This window comes from Mytilus galloprovincialis, chromosome 4, assembly GCF_965363235.1.
Source record: "Mytilus galloprovincialis chromosome 4, xbMytGall1.hap1.1, whole genome shotgun sequence".
Taxonomy (NCBI): Eukaryota; Metazoa; Mollusca; class Bivalvia; order Mytilida; family Mytilidae; genus Mytilus; species Mytilus galloprovincialis.
The window spans coordinates 27,352,192-27,374,461 of NC_134841.1; the positions used below are offsets into that span (position 1 = coordinate 27,352,192).

The following is a 22,270-nucleotide window of genomic DNA, read 5'->3' on the forward strand; positions in this document are numbered from 1 at the left end:
AATCCCTTAGAAAAAATAGCCGTTCAAATTTTCAGTGGACTGCAAAATCTTACCGAACTTATCATTCGAAATTCAATGCTTCATAAACAAGATAGATCTCTGATAATTGACGATTTAATTGCAGATTTAGGAAAACTTAGATATTTCAGTTTTACATTCAAGTTGCCAATTTCTATAAGTTTCACCCCAGTTATTTGTGAACTTCTTTATCGTACTCAGCCATTTAGTAAAATAAACAAACTTCATTCAGTTGAAAAACTAGAAATTGATTCAGCCTTGTTGAAATTTGAAACTAATGCAGCTTCAACGGTCATTTTCAATACCACATCACTTCACGTTATAAATGGATTTGTATGCTTCTACGATGTACTCAACAAAAAAATGTTTGACTATTTTCCTTTTCTCAAAGAACTTATCATACAATGTCCATTTTTTGTGAAATTCATTAACGACGATTTTGTATCTGCTCAGTTTCTTTTGCGTGAATTTTCTATTTATGGTGCCAATTTACCACACCCATTAGAAGTTGATATGATATACAATGTAACAAAGTCTGTTTCTAGAGCATACGATCTGTCGAGTTTAACGATTAACGGTATCTCAAATCACAATCGACAGGAATTCGTCTGTGGTTACCACTTCTATAATCTCACAGCTTTGCATTCATTAACAACTTTAAATCTTGAAGCAAATTCTCTTTTTTTGCAATATCCTCACTTTCTTCCGTGCGACCAATTCCCGTCTTCACTTACATATATGAATATCGACGACAATTGCATAGACTCTATCAATATTAATATAAATATTCTTCAAAATAACAAGCAATTAGAAATTATATCCGCCAAAAGACAAAACAATTGTGCTTTTGTACGCATACCTGTCAGGGTAGCACACAATACACGCAATATTTATCAAGAAAAACGAGTGTATAGTTTAAAAGAGATGGTTTTAACAAATTCAATAGACAAACTAGATTTTGGCGAGGAAAATGACTTCTATCCGAATCTAACGTATGTAGACTTATCTCTTAATAGCAATACGATGAATAATATAATACCTAGAATCTTTTGTTCCCGCCGTCCCCATCTAAGGTATCTAAATATTTCTAACAGTAAGATATCTTACATAGAAAAATCATCTTTTTCGAACTGCAGTCATCTAGAATTGTTAGATCTATCATCAAACAGTATCGGAAACGTTGGTTGTGACTTGGCTGATAGGTTTATTTCGCTTATTTCGTTGACATATTTCAGTCTAAAAAGAAATAGCATTAAATGTATTAAACAAGACTTACTCAACTCAATGATGAAGATAAAAATATTTGATATAAGTCATAATCTTTTACAAACTGTCAATATTTCCATCCAGCACACACAAGATCTTCAGTTTTTAAACTTTTCACACAATCGAATACAAAAATTATCGGAAAATAACATGCACGACTTGGATGCAGTTGCGTCGTCAAGGGAGATTAAAATAGATCTCAATGGGAATACAATGTTATGTACATGTGAAACGCTTCATTTTTTGCAATGGATGACAGAAACAAATGTAATCTTACTCAATATTGATAATTACGAATGCTCCTATGGAAATGGAACTGTTACAACCTTACACCAGCTGTCATTTATTGTAAAACATTTACAGTTACAATGTAGTTCAGAAACGGTTCTGATTGCAAGCGTCAGTGTGTTAATTGTTTGTAGCTTGACAGTTATTGGATTGGCAATATTATATCGGTACCGATGGAGAATCCGATACTTGTTCTATAAACGAAAATTCAAAGCAGCATATACGACGACGGATCAAGGATATGAACAAATGTTTGAGTATGATGTGTTTATCTCATACTCGTCTGACGATTATGAAATAGCTAGGCATAGTACAATGGAAGAGCTAGAATCAAAACGAGGTTTAAGAGCCTGCATCCACGAAAGAGACTTTCAACCAGGAGAATACATTGCACAAAATATTTCAAGAGCGATAAATAGTAGCAGAAGAACTATTCTTTTTGTTTCAAATAATTTCCTAGGAAGTGAATGGTGTCAGTATGAGTTGAATATTGCCTTGATGGAAGAAATGAATAGTGAACGAAAGGTTGTAATGGCGGTTATGATAGACGATATCCCGAACAAATCTTTGCCAGTTGACCTGCGGCATATTATCCATGCTTACACTTACTTGGAATACCCTAAAAATACGACAGATTCAAATTTAAACGTGTTCTGGAACAAGTGTGCAGAATTTATAAAGGAAGGATGATTTTGTTTCCATCTTTAATGTTTTACTGTTCTATAAGTTCTGATCACACTTGGATTTGAACATAAATTAGTTTATGATACTGCCTTTTAATAAAAATCATTTTAATATTCTTACGATTTAGTTCATCCGTCATGCCGACCGATTTTGTCGATTGATTGAAAGTCGATTAGCGAATAGCAAATTTCCTTTATTCTGTTCATGGTTTTTCCATACAAATTTAAAAAAAAATAATTAAACATTTAAAAATAATTTGTAAACGCCGTGAGTTTAAAGACATATCTTTTATTCTGGTTTAAATGATAAATTCACAATCGACACAGTTTTTATTTATACGGTCTCACTATTTATAAAGGTAATTTTTTTGACGTTCAGGATGTACTTAGGTGGGGTTTTTGAATTTGTGTCAGATGTTCGGACTCCTTAGTTTTTCCCCTGCTATACAAGGTTAATATTTTGCCCCATAACACCCATTTATCTTTTCATTTCAGACCTAATAACTCATAAAAGGTCATTTAAAAAATTTTAAGCAGATTCTAGATTTCTTTTCTTTTGATTTGCAACCAAAGTAATATCAATGCAATAATAAGGTTAAAGTCTTTTCCCTCCATCTTTTAAAAATCACTTACTATGTATTTCAAAAAGGAACTAAATCACCTATCAATATTTTTAGCTTATTTTGAACTTAGCTTATGCTCTTCTGACTTAAAGGAGCAATTGCTACGAGATATGAAAAAAAAAATAGAATATGATTTCGTTTGGTTCATTATGATTAATAAAAAAGAAATTATGAAATAATAATTCGTTTTTAGCAAATAATTTGGTTCAATTTTGTCAAAATAAGCATTGAAATATCGCTTGAAAGCCTTATTTATGTAAACTTCAATTGAAACCATTAACTAGAGATTGGTAACGCATGCATAAGTCGTGTTCAGTCATTTAAAGGAAATAATGTCAACATTGAAAGCGAAACAAAGGTGAACCACTTTGTTGATTGATATGATCCAAAAAAACAGCCATTCTTATATAGGTAAAAGCGTTAATTAACTTATTTTTTTTTTAAACCTATACCATGAAATCTAACAGACTATTAAAAATCTTAATTAGACGAGGGTGTAATCTATTTATATTTATGTTTATGTTTATATCGGGTTATGTGGTCGTCGTTTGTATTCGGAGGACATCTCGATTGTTAATTAGATGGCGTCTGCACTAAAATACACATGAAAATCTAAAATATATTATCGAGTACATGCTTTGTTAATTGTTCATTTCAGTCTTTTTACTATTTTGTGTGTTTTTGGCATCGTGAAAAGTAAAGCCGACTTTAAACTATACAAATTTTTTGCAATACTCATTTATGAAAACGTCAAATGGTCGAAATCATCAGTCCACTGATAACAGACGGTCCTAACTACACAATAATTTTGGCCAACTAAATTAGACTCAACTGAAATATGCATTTTGCCGTGCAGACAGACTAGAAAAGCCAAGTTACTGATTGACTTGGTTCCCAATTACACTATTCTTCGGCAATTAAAAAACCAGCCGATCTTAAAGCATAACGTACAGGTAAGCTACAGAAATTAGCCTTACTAATTTCACTTGCCCCGCCTATACCATCATCAAGATACATTATAATCTGCAATCCTTAATCACTTAAATATTTTACAATGCATCTAACAACCTTGGTAAATATATATCCTGCTGTACTTAAACCAAAAGGTATATACATTAAAAACGTAGTATTTTGTTACTTTTTCATGTTCATGAAACCAACGAAACCTAAGTACGTTTTGTGATCTTCAAATATTTCAATATGATGATTGTTGATCGAAGATCGTATGTAAATAGATAGTCCCCCTTTTCGAACATTTGACTAGCTTCAACAGCATCTTCGTATTTGAACCTTAATTTGTGTAAGCAGGAGTTGATATGCATGCAGTCAAGAACAAGTCTGAATTTTTCTGTATTCCTCGCAACTGTGAGAGGATTGACTACTTTAGGTAACTCGGGTACTTGAGATAAACAACCCCGACTAATTAACTTAGTGATCTCGGATTCAACAAACTCCGCATTATCAAATGCTGTCTTATTGTTCTTTAAACTACAGCTTTTAGGTTCTGTATAAAACGGAATTCTGTAACCATCTCTAATAATACTAAGAATATAGTCGTTTGCATTAATACTTTGCCAATAAGTGTACGCGTTGCGTAACCTGTTTACCGGTGAATCGTTAGAGTTCACCTTTGTAACTATACTTTTAAATCTGTTATCAAGCTTGACGAATTGTAAATGCGTATCTTTTGCAATTGTGCTTTTGTCAAAACTATCAAAATTTTCAACAGTTTTATCAAAACTATTTACATTTTGACTTATCTTGTCAATCTTGTTTCTTTGCATTGATGCACCAAAAGCACCAGTTTGATGATCGACCATCCAGTGTCCGGGAATACCGCGCTCATAACATTTCCCTGGGCGTTGAACTGGAACATTATTTCTAGGTGCGTTTGAATTAAATCTCGACGATTGAGAGGTACTGTAAGGGGTTTATCTATGCTGTTTACACTGTTTCTCGTTATTGATATTACTTGCAGCTTTGTTTTCGGCTCTGATGATTCGCTTTTAATCTTCAGAGTCGTCGGCCAGACTATGAGTTTCATATTCTGTCACTGTTTTCCAGCCACTCTCGGATTGGTTCTGCCAATTTAAGTAATTTTTGTCTATGACGTAATATATCCAAACCTTCACTGATACTTTGTGTTGCCATTTGGGTCTGTTCGTTTTGCTCCGGATCTTCCCTCAGAAAACATCTAGCCTCCTTCATCTTGTTGGCAACGCTGGAATTAACTTTAAATTGTTCTTCATTCCCCTTTCTCTTGAACACGTAATTGTCCGAATTCATCTCTCATTGTGTTTCTGACAATTGTCGTTGATCTTCGTTCGTCGACTTTTGGAAAGCGTCAAAACTGCTTTTGATAATCCTGTCCATGTGATGTACAATATCATTCTGTGCGGTTGAAACAGCCTCTTGCACACGTTGTTTAATCAAAGAATCTACCTGTACCGGCTCCAACAGTTTAACTGTACGATGTCTACGGCTAGAATGACCACCTAGACAATTTGTTCACGAACCCGCGAAAAACAAATTAACATAACAAAACATTAAGTCACCTGACCTATCAAATCATACATCATTGACCCACATAAAGTATTATAGAAACTTTGAGACAGTATTTTTCCGCTATTTTGCGAAACGCTGAAAAATGTATTTATAGCCATTCAAAGTTAAGACTTACACAATGTTGTGTTTAAGTAAAAACTAAAGTAGAAAGCAAAAGACTTAAAGTAGCAAAAGTGACCAGCGAGACAAGCTATGAAAATAAGTGAAATATCAGAAATCATCATTTTTTCAATAATGTTTGTTTACCAAACCTAGTTTTTTTTTTCTCACAAAGTATCTTTATTCTTGTCTCTGAATCATAAATGTTAACATATTTTTTCATGTGTGCATATAACCTTAAAACTTATGGATAGACCCTTATTAATTTGAATAAAATTAATACTGGTCTTCTTTACATTAAGCATATTCTTGTTGCACAAATGGGTGAGCAACACAGGCTCTTTAATGACTCTAGTTTGACTATCGCGCTTTTCATTATTGGTAAGTTTTCTGTGACAATGGAACCGTCGAACGAATGTTAAAATTGGAAGATCTGCTTACTACCCAAACCAGACAGATAGAAGAATTGACAAACCTTATTGCGACTCAAAGTGAAACAATATCACAACTTCAAGGTGACATCGAAAAAATAAATAGAAGAACCAAGGCAAATGAAAGGGATACCTCAATTTTGAAGTCATTACTGATTCGAGCGTCTAGGAAACCATCCACTACAGAAGATATTGATCGGCAAATAATTCATAACGACTTTAAAGATACTCAAGCAGATAAAGAGGAAACTGTTATTGTTACATCTGGAAATACAGGTACTGATTTCAGTGATATCATATCATATGTCAGTGATAAAGTCGTAGATGTTTTAATGACATATTCAATCGGGTATTTAGAAGGCTTTTCTCACCGACCATGTGTGAAATTAAATACTAATAATTTTTTGTAAAAGATTATATAATCTGTTCATACCAATCATGCCAATGTTGAATGCTCTGCTAGAAATAAAAATACTGTAACCAGTTTTTACGAGACTATTTTTAGAGGAAGCAATTATGACAACTTTCAGATTACCTCGTCAAAATCATCGTTAGTCGTTGTTCAATGTTTTTTCAAGGCAGTCACTTCAATAGATTTCTTTTGAAATCGTTCATTTCTTTCTAAATGAGGTACTTTCACAGCCAGTATTTTTAGCTAGGAGAATTGTTTGTTGTGAGTTAATAATTTAAAACGAGCAAAACCTTTGAGTTTGAAGTTTTCCTATGATCATGATTATAAAGTGATAAAAATTTCAAACTTTGATATACAAGTTTATAGATAACTAGGACTTCTTTGATATGCAGGGAGAATTTGTGTGGTTAAATTTTTATTTTTTTTTATGATTAAATTCGAAAATTTACAGACAATTGTGTTGTTAAAACTTTCTTCTGGTCATTGAAGAATATCAATAGGGATACTATAAAAAAATATCTCAGTAAAGAAATGTGTTGGTAGACATATACAACCAATAGTTCACATGCTAATCACTGTAAGAAAAACACACTTTATTCTACTGACAACATCGGAATCAAAAACAATTGTTGAATTGTCCAAAAAGATTTTCTTTTCTAAATAAGCATCACCAGTTAATATTCATACAAAATCATCTGGTAAAAATGAATCAAAAAAGACTTCCGAGTGCAATATTCATTACGATTTCTTTATTTGTACTTAATGATTCTATTAATCTGCTTTCGTAACAAAATTTCTTGGAAGGAGAAGGCAAATTGACGAGGAATTTACGATTTAAGGTCTCATGTAACAATATAACTATAATGATTCTAGGTTATCCTATAATTTTCACAGTTGCAATACATGTGAGTGAACAATGATTAAACAGTATGTTATACTTGAACTGATTGTGTGCTTACTTTTAGTTTACTTTATATTTTAGGAAATAAGGAAAAGAGAATCCTGCCTCATTTACCAGTTATTGTACCCATAGTGTTTTACGCCTATTTGACAACTCCCGAGAAAAGCCCTGGGAGACATCACACGATGTATATTTGATCACGTGGTTACAAATGTTGGCAATGGCTATAACAAACATGCAGGTGATTTTATAGTTCGATTTTCCGGCGTGTATGCCATGTCTTTTATTGTCATCAGTGAATACCGTTAATGTATTTTATACAGAACTTGTTGTAAATGGAAATCGTGTTATTCTTTCAAAGGCTTGTATTGACCTAGATATATCGTCTACAAACACCGTTGTTCTTTCACTGGCACAAGGAGATACATGCTTTGTAAAAACAAATCAAGCCTTTCATTCAGCAGGGACACTTTTATCTGTTGACTATGACAGGTCGTCATTCTCAGGCTGGAAAATATCGGAATAATTGGTCAATAAAGTTCAGTATCAAATTGTATTTCGATGTTGCTCAATATTTTTAAGTATGCGAGGCTAATTTTCCTTTTTTGCTTCATGGTATTTTGTAAGATTTTCAATTTTAAATCCTTTCGTAATTATTTGTTAAACAAACGGAAGTTTATAAGGTTAACAGTAAAAAAAGTTAAAAAAAAAAATAATCTAAAAATAGATCAAAATGCCTGTCTTCCCTTATACCAAAAAGGATATTCAAACTCATCAGTCGAACATAAACTGACAACGCCATGGCAAAATACGAAAAAGATCACTAGACAAACGGCAATATACAAAACTAAAAATAGGTTTGAACAAAGAGGATCTAGAAGGGTTATCAGATTTTGCCCAACATGTGGCACCCGACGTGTTTCTTATGTAAGTAAAAACCCGGCGAAAAGAGTGCAGGATTTTGGTAACGAGGATTGGAACAAATCTGTCGTTATCTACGAAACAAATATTCCATACGGGTCAACCAAGTTTTTTTAAAAGGATGATTTCATTTTCATATCTTGAAACTGGTTTAATAACGTCCTTGTGAACTTCAACCCTCTATCAAGGAAATCATGATAGAAAACACAAACATTGGACTATCGTTTCAACTAGGAGATGTTTTCACCACCAACAAAAATCTCATAGAGAGCATATCTGTCGAGAGCGGAATAAGCGACCACGAGGCAGTAATTGTGGACATCAAAACTAAAGTTAAACTAACGAAAAAGAAACCACGCAAAACATTCTTATACTCCAAAGGGAATATACCAGATATAAAGACCAGACTGAAGGATGAATTTCCTGAATACATCAAGAAGACAAATGATCAATCTATAGAAATTTGTTGGGAAACATTTAAGACCCTACTTACATCACTCATGGACGAGCATATACCACAGAAAACATGCACCAGTAGATGGAACATCCCCTGGCTCACGAGAGATATTAAGAGAGCAATACGTAAGAAACAACGACTATATAACAGAGCTAAAAAGACCAAAAAAGATAAAGACTGGGTAAAATCCAAAAATATTAGAAGAAACATAAAAAACCTACTAGAAGTTGAACACAAAAATTACTTGTCCAATTTATTAGAAATTAAGGATGAAACCAATACTGAGTCGCCTAAGCAGGGAATCACCAAGCAGTTTTGGAGATATGTAAAGTCAAGAAAACAGGAGAGTAGTGGTGTATCAACACTCAATGTAGATGGACAAATTAAGGAACACAATACATCCAAAGCAGAAGCACTTAACAACCAATTCCAGTCTGTTTTTACAGAGGAAGACATGGCTTCTTTTCCAAACATGGGACCAAGTACCATCAATAAGATTAACGACATCAAAATTGAAGAAAAGGGAATAGCAAAACTACTAAAACAACTAAATATCAATAAAGCTAGTGGTCCAGATAAAATATCTTGCAGAATATTAAAGGAAACAGCTGATGAAATATCACCTTATCTGAAACATATATTTGAAAGATCGTTATGTCTAAAACAAGTCCATCACGATTGGACAACTGCAAACATAACAGCACTTTTCAAGAAAGGAGATAGATCAAAACCAGTAAATTATAGACCGGTATCGCTTACATCAGTACCGTGTAAAGTAATGGAGCACATAATCTTTTAACACATCATGGAACACTTAGAATGTTATAAGATCCTTGCAGACTTCCAACATGGATTTCGGCAAAAGAGATCATGTGAAACACAGCTTATTATTACAGTTGAAGAAATAAGCAGGTATTTAGATTCCAAACAACAAACTGACTTATTGATACTCGACTTCAGTAAAGCCTTTGACACCGTACCCCACATCAGACTCCTCCATAAACTAGACCACTATGGAGTCAGAGGAGACATCCACGGGTGGCTGAAGTCTTGGTTAACAACTAGACAGCAGAAAGTACTAGTAGACGGCGATGAATCATCATCTGTAAATGTAAAATCTGGTGTACCACAGGGCACAGTGCTTGGGCCGTTAATGTTCCTCTTGTATATCAACGACATAGGTATTGACATTAAATCATCAATTAGATTATTTGCAGATGATAGCCTAATCTACGTAGCTGTTCAATCAATGAGCCATTGTCTTCAACTCCAGCAGGACCTGACCACTGTAGTTAACTGGACTAAAAAATGGCAAATGATTTTTAATCCAACGAAATGTTTTGTATTACGTATAACAACAGGACGACAACCAATAATCTACCTATATGAAATGGAGGGACACATCCTTGGAACAGTCAACCACAATCCGTACCTAGGAGTGGAGCTATCTAGCACTTTATCATGGAATGACCACATCGGAAATATCACTACAAATGTAAATAAAACTTTAGGCTTTATACGGCGGAATCTTAGTAAATGCCCAATGAATATAAAGCGTCAGGCATACATAACACTTGTACGACCAACACTAGAATATGCTAGCAGTGTCTGGGACCCGCATCTCCAAAAACACATACAACAGCTAGAAATGGTCCAAAGGAGAGCAGCCAGATTCCTCAGGCATGAGTATTCTCGAGACCCGGGCATAGTAACATCTTTATTAGAGGACCTTAAACTACCACAATTACAGGAGAGACGAAAAACATCACGTTTACTCCTGTTTCACAAAGTAATCCACCAACTTATTACTATTCCGATTCCAGAATACTTCATGACACCAGCAAGAATGACACGTCAGTTCCATCAACGACGATTTGTCAGATTAGGATCAAGTTCTGAACAAAGAAAACATAGCTTCTTCGTAAGAACCATCACAAACTGGAATGAACTACCGCCTAGCTTATTGGACATTGATGACTATGAGGCATTCAAAACCAACCTCATAGCACACAGATATCCGTAAATCAGCACACACATGTTTTTATCTGCACTGGCACCTGTACATATAATTTTAAAAGAGCACATTTTGGATGACACAACTTTAATTTAAATACATTCGTGTGATGAGTCAACCGACTCTTTACGGATTACCCATGTAGATGTAGATGTAGATGTTTATTTAATATGCAGGCGCTACATATAAATTGAAAATTCGCAATAAGGAAGCTTATATGATCTCTTTTGACGTAAAATTTTGTTCTCAACCTACCCTCATTGTCATTTCTACATGAAAGTCAAGGAATGAGACAGCCTTTACATTACTTGTTGTATCCTTTATTTCACGTTCTATTGCATAGATGCGTTCAACATAGTCACTGAACTTTGAATTATTTTATTTACTAGTATATATCGGAAGTGAAGTTAAAGACTAATTCCAGCCTCTTTTCGTTCTTCTCAAGAAGCACCTGTATGAAGTCAGCCTCATCTGATATATGAACAAGTCAAAATTCATAAATACAACACGGAGCAAAAAAGCTCATCTCATTGCAAATTTAAGACGGCCCATTAAATCAGTTTCAGTGTGGTTTTTACTTTTGAAAACTTACAATTACGGTACATTGTAAAGTGAAGAACAATGAAGTAAACTCAATATTATAAATCTGGAAAAGAAATCAAACATTTACTGTCAAAATTTTGTCCGACAATCACAATAAAACGTGCCAAAACAAACAAACACTTAGAATTGAATATGCTTTTGGAATTATCACTTGATTATTTGTAAGTGACATACGGATGATACCAAAGGAATGGTCACACTCATAAGGGGATATGAAATAAAAATGCCGTTAAAAAAACATTGACTAGAATTTATTTTTAAACAATGTGAACACATGCTTAAAATGCAAAATGTTTTTTTAAAATGTATAAGTAATTACAAAATAACAATGATTAAGCGTATACTTGATATAATTGAAAAACCTTAAAGAAAATCATCATTATACCAGAATACACTATATAACTTGAGTTATATAAGTAAAAATATTATAGACGACGAGATAATAATCTAGATGTGGAACAATATCTTTACACTATAGAAAAAAGTAAATAACAAAAATATCGAACTCCGTGAAAAATTCAAAACGGAAAGTCCGTAATCAAATGTTAAAATCAAAAGCTTTAACACATCAAACGAATGGATAAAACAATTGTCATATTTCTGACTTGATACAGACTATTTTGTTTTTAATTTTCATTTTGTATTGAAATCTGTACATTTGTTAGTAAAGGATTTGGTACAGACATGTAGTAGATAATATGAAACCAAAGCTACTGTTTTTTCTTCCATATTGACATATTCTTTGTTCTGTGTTACTTCATGTGACGTACTTTTCCTGTATGCTCTTAATCATGCTAATTGGTTAAACATGCCGAATATCCCTCTAACTCTCGTAACGTTTTTTTGTTTGTATGGAGAACAAACATTAGCGAGTTAAACATGATGATGGTTAAACAGCAAATTTCTTTTTTATACCATTACATTTAAAACATCATCATAAGCAAATTATCTTCCTAAATCAAATGTCTGTAGGGGAAGTGTTTACTTTAAGTGATGGATGAACATCTGAACACTAAAACTGTAACTTATCTGTTTGTATCAACTTTTGTGATGATAATGTCCTTTATCAGTCAGAGTGATAGTGATAAAAAAAAAGTTGATATAAATAATCCGAACTCCGAAGATAATTCATAACGGAAAGTCACTAATCAAACGGCAAAATTATAAGTCAAAACACATCAGACGAATGGTAACCAACTGTTATATTCTTGACTTGGTACAGGCATTTTCTTATGTAGAAAATAGTATTAAACCTGGTTTTTAGCTAGGTAAACCTTTCACTTTTATGAATGTTGCATATAATCCATTATATAGAATGAGCAGTGCATGCTTGGATGTTTATTGTTGATGACATTCTACCAACTCTTGAGTCTAAGAAGATTAATAAATCACATTGTTCCTGTGAGAAATGTGAATTTGGGGTATTTTTGTGACTTTTGGTTCATATAAATTCTCTCAGTGTTGATTATTTTACAACGATTGCAAAGTTTAAACACTTTTGTATACAACGGGAGATAACACAGATAATTTTGTTGATCAATGTAAAATTTCTACTTAAAATGTCATGAATAAGTCAAGAAAAGAAGTACGGCAGCTTATTTCATCCCTTTTTTATGAGTATTTGATCGGGGCGCGTATAGTATCGTTTAGGTTTATTTTCGAGTCATATAAATAAAATCGGCATAGATACAAAATAACAAATGTGTACGCCAAACACGCGTTTCGTCCAATTTAAAGAGCAAAGAGCACTCCTTTTTGAATTTTGGTCCTCAATGCTCTTCAACTTCGTACTTTATTTGGCCTTTTTAACTTTTTGAATTCGAGCGTCACTGATGAGTCTTTTGTAGACGAAACGCGCGTCTGGCGTATATACAAAATTTAGTCCTGGTATCTATGATGAGTTTATTTACAATCACTGGGTCGATGCCACTGCTGGTGGAGATTTATTTCCCCGAGGGTATCACCAGCCCAGTAGTCAGCCCTTTTTGTGCTGACATGAATTATCATTGATATGTTTATATTTATAAATTAACTATTTACAAAATTTACAATTTTTGAAATACTAAGGCTTTTCTACCTCAGGCATAGATTACCTTAGCTGGATTTGGCAAAACTTTTAGGAATTTTGGTCCTCAATGCTCTTCAACTTCGTACCTTATTTGGCCTTTTTACCTTTTTGGATTCGAGCGTCACTGATAAGTCTTTTGTAGACGAAACGCGCGTCTGGCGTATATACAAAATTTAGTCCTGGTATCTATGATGAGTTTATTCCTAATTCCGCAAGGTTTCGCCGAAAAACAAAAAGATTATGTTATCTTTTCCTGGGGTAGAAATTCTTAAGTTTTTCGAAAAAAAATCGGAATTTTATAAATGGGCGTTTCTTTATTATAATTCAAGCAATATTTTTGAATTCTCATATGCCTGTACTCACATGGTAGTAAATAGGATGACAAGATCCTTGTTTTAAGTTTGGAAATTATACGATATAAAGTATACATTTTGACAAGTATGAAAGAACTGTCTCAACTTTTGAATTGTATTCCCGTACTACTTTAACATCCCTAAAATATAATAGGAATGCCTAGGCCCCTTGCTCATATGCATCTTTTGGATTCGAGCGTCACTGATGAGTCTTTTGTAGACGAAACGCGCGTCTGGCGTATATACTAAATTTAGTCCTGGTATCTATGATGAGTTTATTGTAAAGGTTAGATATTTTGGAATTATGAAATTGATGAATAGGTCATTCAACAGACATTAGGATTTTTTTTCAGTATATTTTTTGTAGTCAGTTAGGTTCTTGAGAAATACAATTTGTGTCTTCATAAAACCTAATGATATATGCATAACGTACAAATACTGAAACTATAATTTTGAGATTTAAAACATTCAATTCAACCTTTAGATTTTTGAAAACCCACACTGGAATCACTACACCATATTTTTTTAAAAATTAAGATATATCATAGTTCATGTTATCTACCCCTTTGCTAGTCCAAAAAACAAATTCTTATTTCCAAAATGAAAAACAAAATAATAACTATTTACGATCGCATAAAACACGAACAGAAAATAGGGTAATAGTATTCACGAATCGACAGTGACTCTTAGATACATGTTTTCTTCTCACAAAAATATCTCATTTAAAGGTCAAATTTGAGCTGTCAAACACAGGTATTAATTGCGAAACTTTTCCACTTAATGTAATTTATAAACTTTTAGTCGTATGTCGATGTGCTCAGCGTGACATTTTGTTGAAATTGCTTTCGTCGCTTTAAAATATATAATCAACCAGACTTAGCGCTCAAAAGCATATATAAGATACCAAGGAAAAGTCACTGAGATAACCCACGAAAATCTTCAATTATTTATCCTTAACTTATATCAACACAATCAATTCAATTACCAAAAATGATTGAAAATTAAAGTCATCACAGTTTGAAAGCCGAATTGAGATCAATTTTAAAATTCAATATTACCTGAATTACAGGTTTTCGATTTTCTTACCCCTATATATAAAGAAGCAATTTCGACTTTTTCTTGCATCCAACATATTAGCGATTAGAATATAAATTTTAATGTACATTTTGACAAGAAAGTCAATCAGTGAGACTTAATTTGAGTGAGAAAATGCAGTTTTGACACCTAAGAGCCTTTATGGAGGTATGTAATTATACAGGGTATTGTAATTTATTTTCTTCGTGTGACTTATGACTACGGCAACTAGTTGTTGGAATTTAACAACTTAAAAAGTGTATAGAAACTTTGTAAAATAAATGATCCCAGGGTTACGTTGCTCTGCTCCATTGAAGTAGCAACTGATCAAGATAAACAAATACATCATATAGTATCATCATTCAGATTATGAATATATTTTATAACGGTCGTAAAAGCATACATGGAACTATATAAACCATTACGAATTGACGACAAAAGACTTTAAATGTGCAACAAAAGTTTTAAGTAAATAATTGATACCTATCTTCTAACTTCAGAAGAGGTAACACAAATACTTATTGTTTCCTGATTGACAAAAAAAGTATTTCATTACATACTTGAATTGGGTTTGCTGGATCTTTAAAAGACACTTTTTAGAAGTTATTTCAAACAAGAACCCAATAGATCATTATTATATAAGTAATACTGTGTATTTCATTTACGTATGGATAATGATGCATCATGTTTTTACTACTTTTTTACCATATGTTGTAGAACTCTGATGAGATAACGTAAACTTATTTCGACGTAACAAGAAATCAGTCAAGATGGAAAGGTAGGCTTATTTAATGTAGAGTTTGTGTCTTACTGTAGAAGAAATGGTTGTATATGATGAAACAGTTGATGTTACTGATAATAAATTTATAAGTAAATGAATAAAAAAAAGTAAATGGGCATTCTTAATAATTATAACATAGGTTTCTTGTGATAAGCAAATTAGGAATAACAAGATTTTTCAGAAAGTATTACTAGTAATGATTTTTCTATTTTTCACGTTTTATCTGATTTGTTGAATTATTTTCATAACATTCTTCAATAAATAAGCAGAAAACACCAGGCGTACAATAACAAAATCTTACCTCCAGGATGACTAGACTATTCCATCATGAAAGACAAAAACGACGAGAAGACAGTCTAAAATACACTATAAAGTATTTCTAAGAAGCGAACCAACATAATTTTAAATACGTATGGGATAAAAAATATATAAACATTTCGTGTATTTGTAATAAGCAACTGAACATTAGAAAAAAAAGTAAAATTCCAAAATACCAAAACTCCGAGGAAATCCGAAACGATTGCCTTCCTCTTTCTCTGGGAAACACATTATACGCGAGCAATCAAGTCACAGTGAGCTTTCGGTGTTTATATATGATACACAGATGCTGATAATGTTAGTTGTTGCATGAGTTTTTCTACTGAAGGAACTGATAAAATTGGGACTAGTTTGAGTTTTGTTTAATATTGATTTACTGTATTCGGGTTGGCATGTAATTATTTGATTTACTTGGGACACCTGCCTGGGTTTATTGTTTATTTTCAATTTCTGTTCAAATGTGTGATAGTTGTTTCTAGCTTAATGTTTTTAAATGTTAAGGTTATAATAGTAAATAAGAATATGTCAAACATAAATGGTTGTCTGTTGTTTTATGAAACCAATTTTAAATTGTAAAGCTTTATTGTGCTGATTTCATGTTATACATAGACGTTATTCACATTGTACTGCTTCACTTTAAAACGAAGAAAGCAAATACAGTATCTATATGTTTTAAATCTTCAAGCGTTTGATGTACAATAATGGACCTTTCTCACACGTTAATGTAATTTTTGATAACTGCCATCCGTACAATATGTAATAGAGACAGCTTTTCAGTTCTCTCTGGTTTTTGTTAGTTTTTTATAAACCCATTCAGATTGTATAGAAAATATTCTATATATACATATAAATCAGTGCCGTTGCTTCTATCAAATTAGGCTTTAATTAGTTTTATGCTTATTGTCTACAAATTCAAATAAAAAATAGCTCACAGGGTCTCGTTTTTTTTAATCAGTTCTTTTCAGTAAGGAAACTAGTTCCTGTCGACAATTGTGCAGATAAACAACCAGTTTATATCGCGATATAATGCATGCAATAATATGAAATAGGCATTATGTAAGAGATCAAAACATATTTTGATCAAACCTTTCAACAACCCATTGCCAACCCGTATTACTGTTTTATTTTTTTTTTGTTTATTTTGTATCTTTGATTTTTGTTGGGCTGTTTTATCGTCTGTTTCACTTCATTCAAAGACAATGGCTGCTCTTATCCATTACAATTTTGTATTTGTTCATTTCCAAAGGGTGGGGTTTGACATCTAAATTCACTATTCAGTGGAACAGCAGTATATAATATGTGTGACTCTGCATCAGGTACTATGGGTGCTGTTGTAGACTCGACACATTCTTCCCGTCCTAACTCAGAAGTACATGGATCATTTATTTCAATATTTTCTTCTGTAAATAATATTTCAGATTTTGTTTTGTTTCTTTTAAAAAGTCGATCACTTCTGTCTGGGGTGTTTGAGGATAATTTTCTTTTCCAACAAAATACAGTTGGAACTGATCCTTTTTTTAACTGTTTCCTGCTAACATCTGTGCCTACAAGAATAAACAAATAATTAACTATTAATATTAAAAAGATGACCTGATAATTTTTTTTATCTGTTTATCATACCCTATTTTCATTAATCCAGCTTACTTAACAGATTAAACAAACACATTAGAAATCATCACAGCAGGGTATGACATGTGAAAGTACATTATTTGTATAAACATTGATAATTAACAAATTATGCTACATGTAATTACAAATAAATCTTGGTATCATGAGTTAACAAAATAAAAAAAAAAGAAAATATTCAATTTACATTTCTATTGCAACAAATGTTCTCATCTTATTCTTCCCTTTATGAGATTAAATAAGAATTAAAGAAAAATATCATGAGCGTATTTTAGACTTTTTTTTTAATGAAATTTTTAAGTATTACATCTTTGGAATTTAATTTCAATATACACTTACCAAAACTTGTAATTGATGTATAGTCACTTTGCAAAAAATGATCATGGCAAACAACACTGCTTTTGCTTGGTGTCCATTCTTTATGTTTTTCTTCATAAGAGTTTCTTTTGATTGCATTTAACCATTTCTTTTTTAATTCCCCATCTTTTGGGAAAAGATGCCCACCTCTCTTAAAACATTCAGGTACACAACAACAAGTAAATGGCATTTCAATTAACAAAACTTAACACTATTTATATGTAAAGAAATATGAACACTGTAATTCTATACAGGATATAGATAAGAGATGCTGTGTGTGTAGGACCTGAACTACAGCACTGCCACCTGGGTTATCATTAAAGGGGAATACTTGACCAATGTCCCTCATTGCATGTAAAAATTACCAGATAGACCTGATTTGTTATTGTAAACTTAACAATCTGATAGATATTTGGTCATTGATTGATGGAGAGTTTAGATAATGAACAGGTGTTTGAATACCCGGTAATACAAAACACAATTTATTTTACCTGCAAACAGAGATAAACGTGCCGCATTTGGCTACAAGTTATCGAAATTTTCAGGTTTAAATGATCGTCAACTCCGTTGTTTGTTAAAACTTCCAACTACATTTTGTATTTTGATTCGAGCATCATTGATGAGTCTTGTATAGCCAAAACTGAAACGCGCGTCTGGTGTACCAAATTATAGGCATGTGTCTTTTGTAAGTTTTAAAAGCCGCTTTCTACGTCAGTAAAATATCATGAAGCTCCGTTTTAATTCGCGGAAGGACGGTGGAATGCAAGGAGCGAAATATAAAAATGCAGTTATTTATAAATAGGAATTTACCAATATTAAAACCCCGTAGATCCTTTCTTGAATATACACATCGAATAACAGGAACAGAGGGAATTTCATGAACTCCAAATGAGTAAGAACCATCGGTATGCCATATTTTGCTATGCATGCATCACCAACCATGCAAATCAATACCCCTTCAAAATTTAAGACAGGGAAAATAAAAGTCCTGACACAATCAATTGAAAATTGAATGCTTAAGCGAGGATAGACTATAGACGCGATGATATACTATGGTCATTTGTCAGGTAAACCCACTAAATCAAACCATTCGGCAAACAGTTCGCTGCTCGCTATGGAATCAACTAAAACCTGTTGCTGATACTGATTATTCGCAAGAATCCATTGAAGAATTACGATAGTAAAATGTAAAATAACGAAAATACCAAACTCCTGAGAAAAATTCAAAACTGAAAGTCTTTTATCGAATGACAAAATTAAAAGCTAGAACACATTAAACGAATAGAAAACAACTGTATTATTCCTGACTGGGTACAGGCATTTCATTATGTACAAAATGAAATATTTAATCTAGTTTTATAGCTAACTAAATCTCTAACTCGTATGACGGTTGCATAAAATTTCATCATATTGGAAATGATTGGGGTCTTAAATTTATATGTTCATCGAACATTAGTTTCGGTTTTTTTTTTAATTTCTATTTGAATATTTGAAACAATTATTTGGTTTTATCTAATTCTTACGAATTTAGTATTTAGATGGTTAGGATATAGAAAGAAAATCTGTACATTTCAACACATTTTGAAATGTCTTTAAGGAATTCAATTTAGATTTAAAGGCTTTATTGTGGGGACTTCAATAGCCATACTTTATTTTTGTAAGACTTATGTTATTTTATTATTTTCAAATCTTTAAAGCATTTATAGACAGTATTGAAGGTATTTACCAATTTAAACTATTTTTATTAACTGTCATTCATACAATGAACAGCATGCACAAATATCTTTCATTCGTTGACAGTTAGTTATACAGTAGATTAATAATAAACAAATGTAAATATTAGTTATAATATATCCAAGTAAACATAATATTGTATATATACTGTTCGGAAACGAATTTGAAATCTTTTAATTTATATAGAAAAAAAAAGGAAAACAAGACCAAAGTATTAAAAACAAATTTTTAGGAAAAAATATAAGTTTAACATTTCCTTTTATAGAAATTTAATGCATACCGTGGTAAATGTAAGTAAAAGCAAAGCATTATTGTAATTTGATTTGGCATATGCGAATGATAGTATATAAGAGGCAAAATCTCCTCCAAATTTGCAATTAAAACACATCCAATTCAATTTAATTAAAAATTTCTAAAATTAATTTGAAACAAAGTGGTAAGAAATGGAAATTGGAAAGTTAAATATCAGAGTGAGATTATCCTTAATAAGAGACAAAGAACACTTTCCGACATATAAGCATATAATTTTAAATAAATGTTACATCTTTTCAAATTAAACTTAAAAGTTTCGGCTATTCACAAGTTCTTTATTTATAATTTGTTAATTGTTCATCATTGAAGATAAAACGCAAATCTTCCTGCGTTGTTATGGCACATATCATTTCGCAATCTTAACTGAAATATACTTTTTCGAGTTCTAGGAGATTAGTACCGATTAACAGTTTACGTATTAGTATTGTAAGCGAGATTGTAAGATATCAGATGCAAGTAACAGTAGGAAGCTTTTTGGGGAGTGAGCAGAGAACGAGATCATAAAGGCATCATTATGTATTATACAGCTAACATTGTACAATAAAATACAAATCTGATAATAGATTTATCTGATTATATTCATGTAATTTTCATCACATGAAAACTATTTTCCTTTACTGAACCAGCAAACCCAAAAGCAATTGAAAGGTAAGGATCAAACTTGACAACGTCAGGTCAAACATTATGACGTCGGTGATGACTCCGGGTTAAGTATATTTGTCGTCACATTATCTTAATTTCGAAACTTTATGAAGAACGAAGCAGATTTGTTCAGGTACAAGGAAGATAATTATATTATTTGACTTTTCTTTCGCATAGAAATTTGAGTGTATAATACAAGAATATCGATAATCGTGGGAATTTAATTTTGTTTTGTGATGACATCAAATATGTAATTTGCCTTGATCTTTCAATATCTTACGAAGAATTATTCGCATGGCTGATCATATGCACAAATTACATAAAAATTAAAAAAAACTTTTCTAAATGATATGTAATTAGATATCAGTTGGTGGGACTTCTTTTAATTGGAATACAGATTTAGATTCAGCCTAAAGTTTGTAACTATTAAAATCAAAGCCAATTACATACCTTCATATTGAACTTACGTCGGTAATACAGTTTTTGACAAATTGCTTGCTTTATGCCATTTTCTTGAGTTTTGATTAATAAAATAATATACAAAGTATGTTTCTGACAAATTCTGATCAATTCACTTTTAGTTTTATGACACTACTGCATTGCAGTAAAAATCATGTGCCCATCAGCTTACCGACAATGTCAAAAAGCCGCCGATAATTACACAAGTAAAATATCACACTGGATATGATATCATTTAGTTTAAATATATTTATTTATAGATGATTGAGAAACAAGTAATTGCAACTTATATTAAACCCTTTCCACTTTGCTGACGAAGTGCTGCTTTGTAGCGGCATTAGCCTGCTCTTTTTCGAAATCTACAACGGTGTCATTTACGTGCAAGAGATACTGCTCTCTTTTAACACGAGTCAGTCATGTATCGTCCCCTTCCGACGGACTTTCATCGTTTTTCCAAACCATACTCGCAAATGGTGTCAAGGGAGAGTTGAAAATTCAGTCCATGAAATTTTCTCCCCAGAGCGGCGATCGAACCATGATCCTTTGTGTTAGTAGTCTAATGCGCTAACCACTACACCACGGCTCTCCGTTTAAACATTAATTGCAACCTGATATTTTGTTGTAGAAAACAAGATCTTCAAAATGAATTCAAAAGGACATGAACAGTTTTAACCATTAATTTGTAATAGCGACAGACTAATATTGTTGAAAAGGCTGTACGATGACTTATGATGGCTAGGTACATCCTCATCCTTTGTCTCTGATGCCCATATCTTTTTATCTTTATACCGTTGGAAAGTTTGGTGCTCGGTTAAAACAACTTTTGAGTTCTGCTCTCCTTTTCCTTTTCCCATTCACATTTTGTTTCTTTCCAACTTTAAATTGCCCTGCATGTACCGAATACAATCAGTCCAGAAAATCACAAATTAGAACCAGGTTCCGACAGTATACCTATCAATGCAGTAAACAATAAGTTATCTTCGACATTTAAATATGAGTACCTTAAGTAGTAAACAAGTGATAGATTCAAAAAGCATATATTCGATGCACAATTAAAATTTGTAACCTTATTGCAATATATTGAACAATTACTCTAAGATGCCTGATTTATGTGTAATCATAGAATCTAAGATTCAGCAGAGGGAGGAAACGTTGCAAGGACTTATTGATAACGGACTTTCCGTTGGGAATCTTCCTTTAAGTTCGGTATTTTTGTTGTTTTCTTTTTTTTCAATTTATATTTTATTGAAATAAAATTTATTTGT

At 32.3% G+C, this 22,270-nt stretch overlaps 1 protein-coding gene across 2 annotated transcripts in view; it reads left to right on the top strand.

Moving 5' to 3' along the window:
* Positions 1-14,835: 14,835 nt before the first annotated feature.
* LOC143071750 (uncharacterized) overlaps positions 14,836-22,270 on the top strand; it is a 41,748-nt gene continuing 34,313 nt past the window's right edge. The window contains exons 1-2 of one of the 2 annotated variants that reach the window (XM_076246291.1): positions 14,836-14,944; positions 15,494-15,554. The gene's annotated coding sequence lies outside the window, so the exon portion shown is untranslated. Of the gene's footprint in view, positions 14,945-15,417; positions 15,555-22,270 lie in introns of those variants that run through there. The other variant, XM_076246290.1, reaches the window with a different exon arrangement.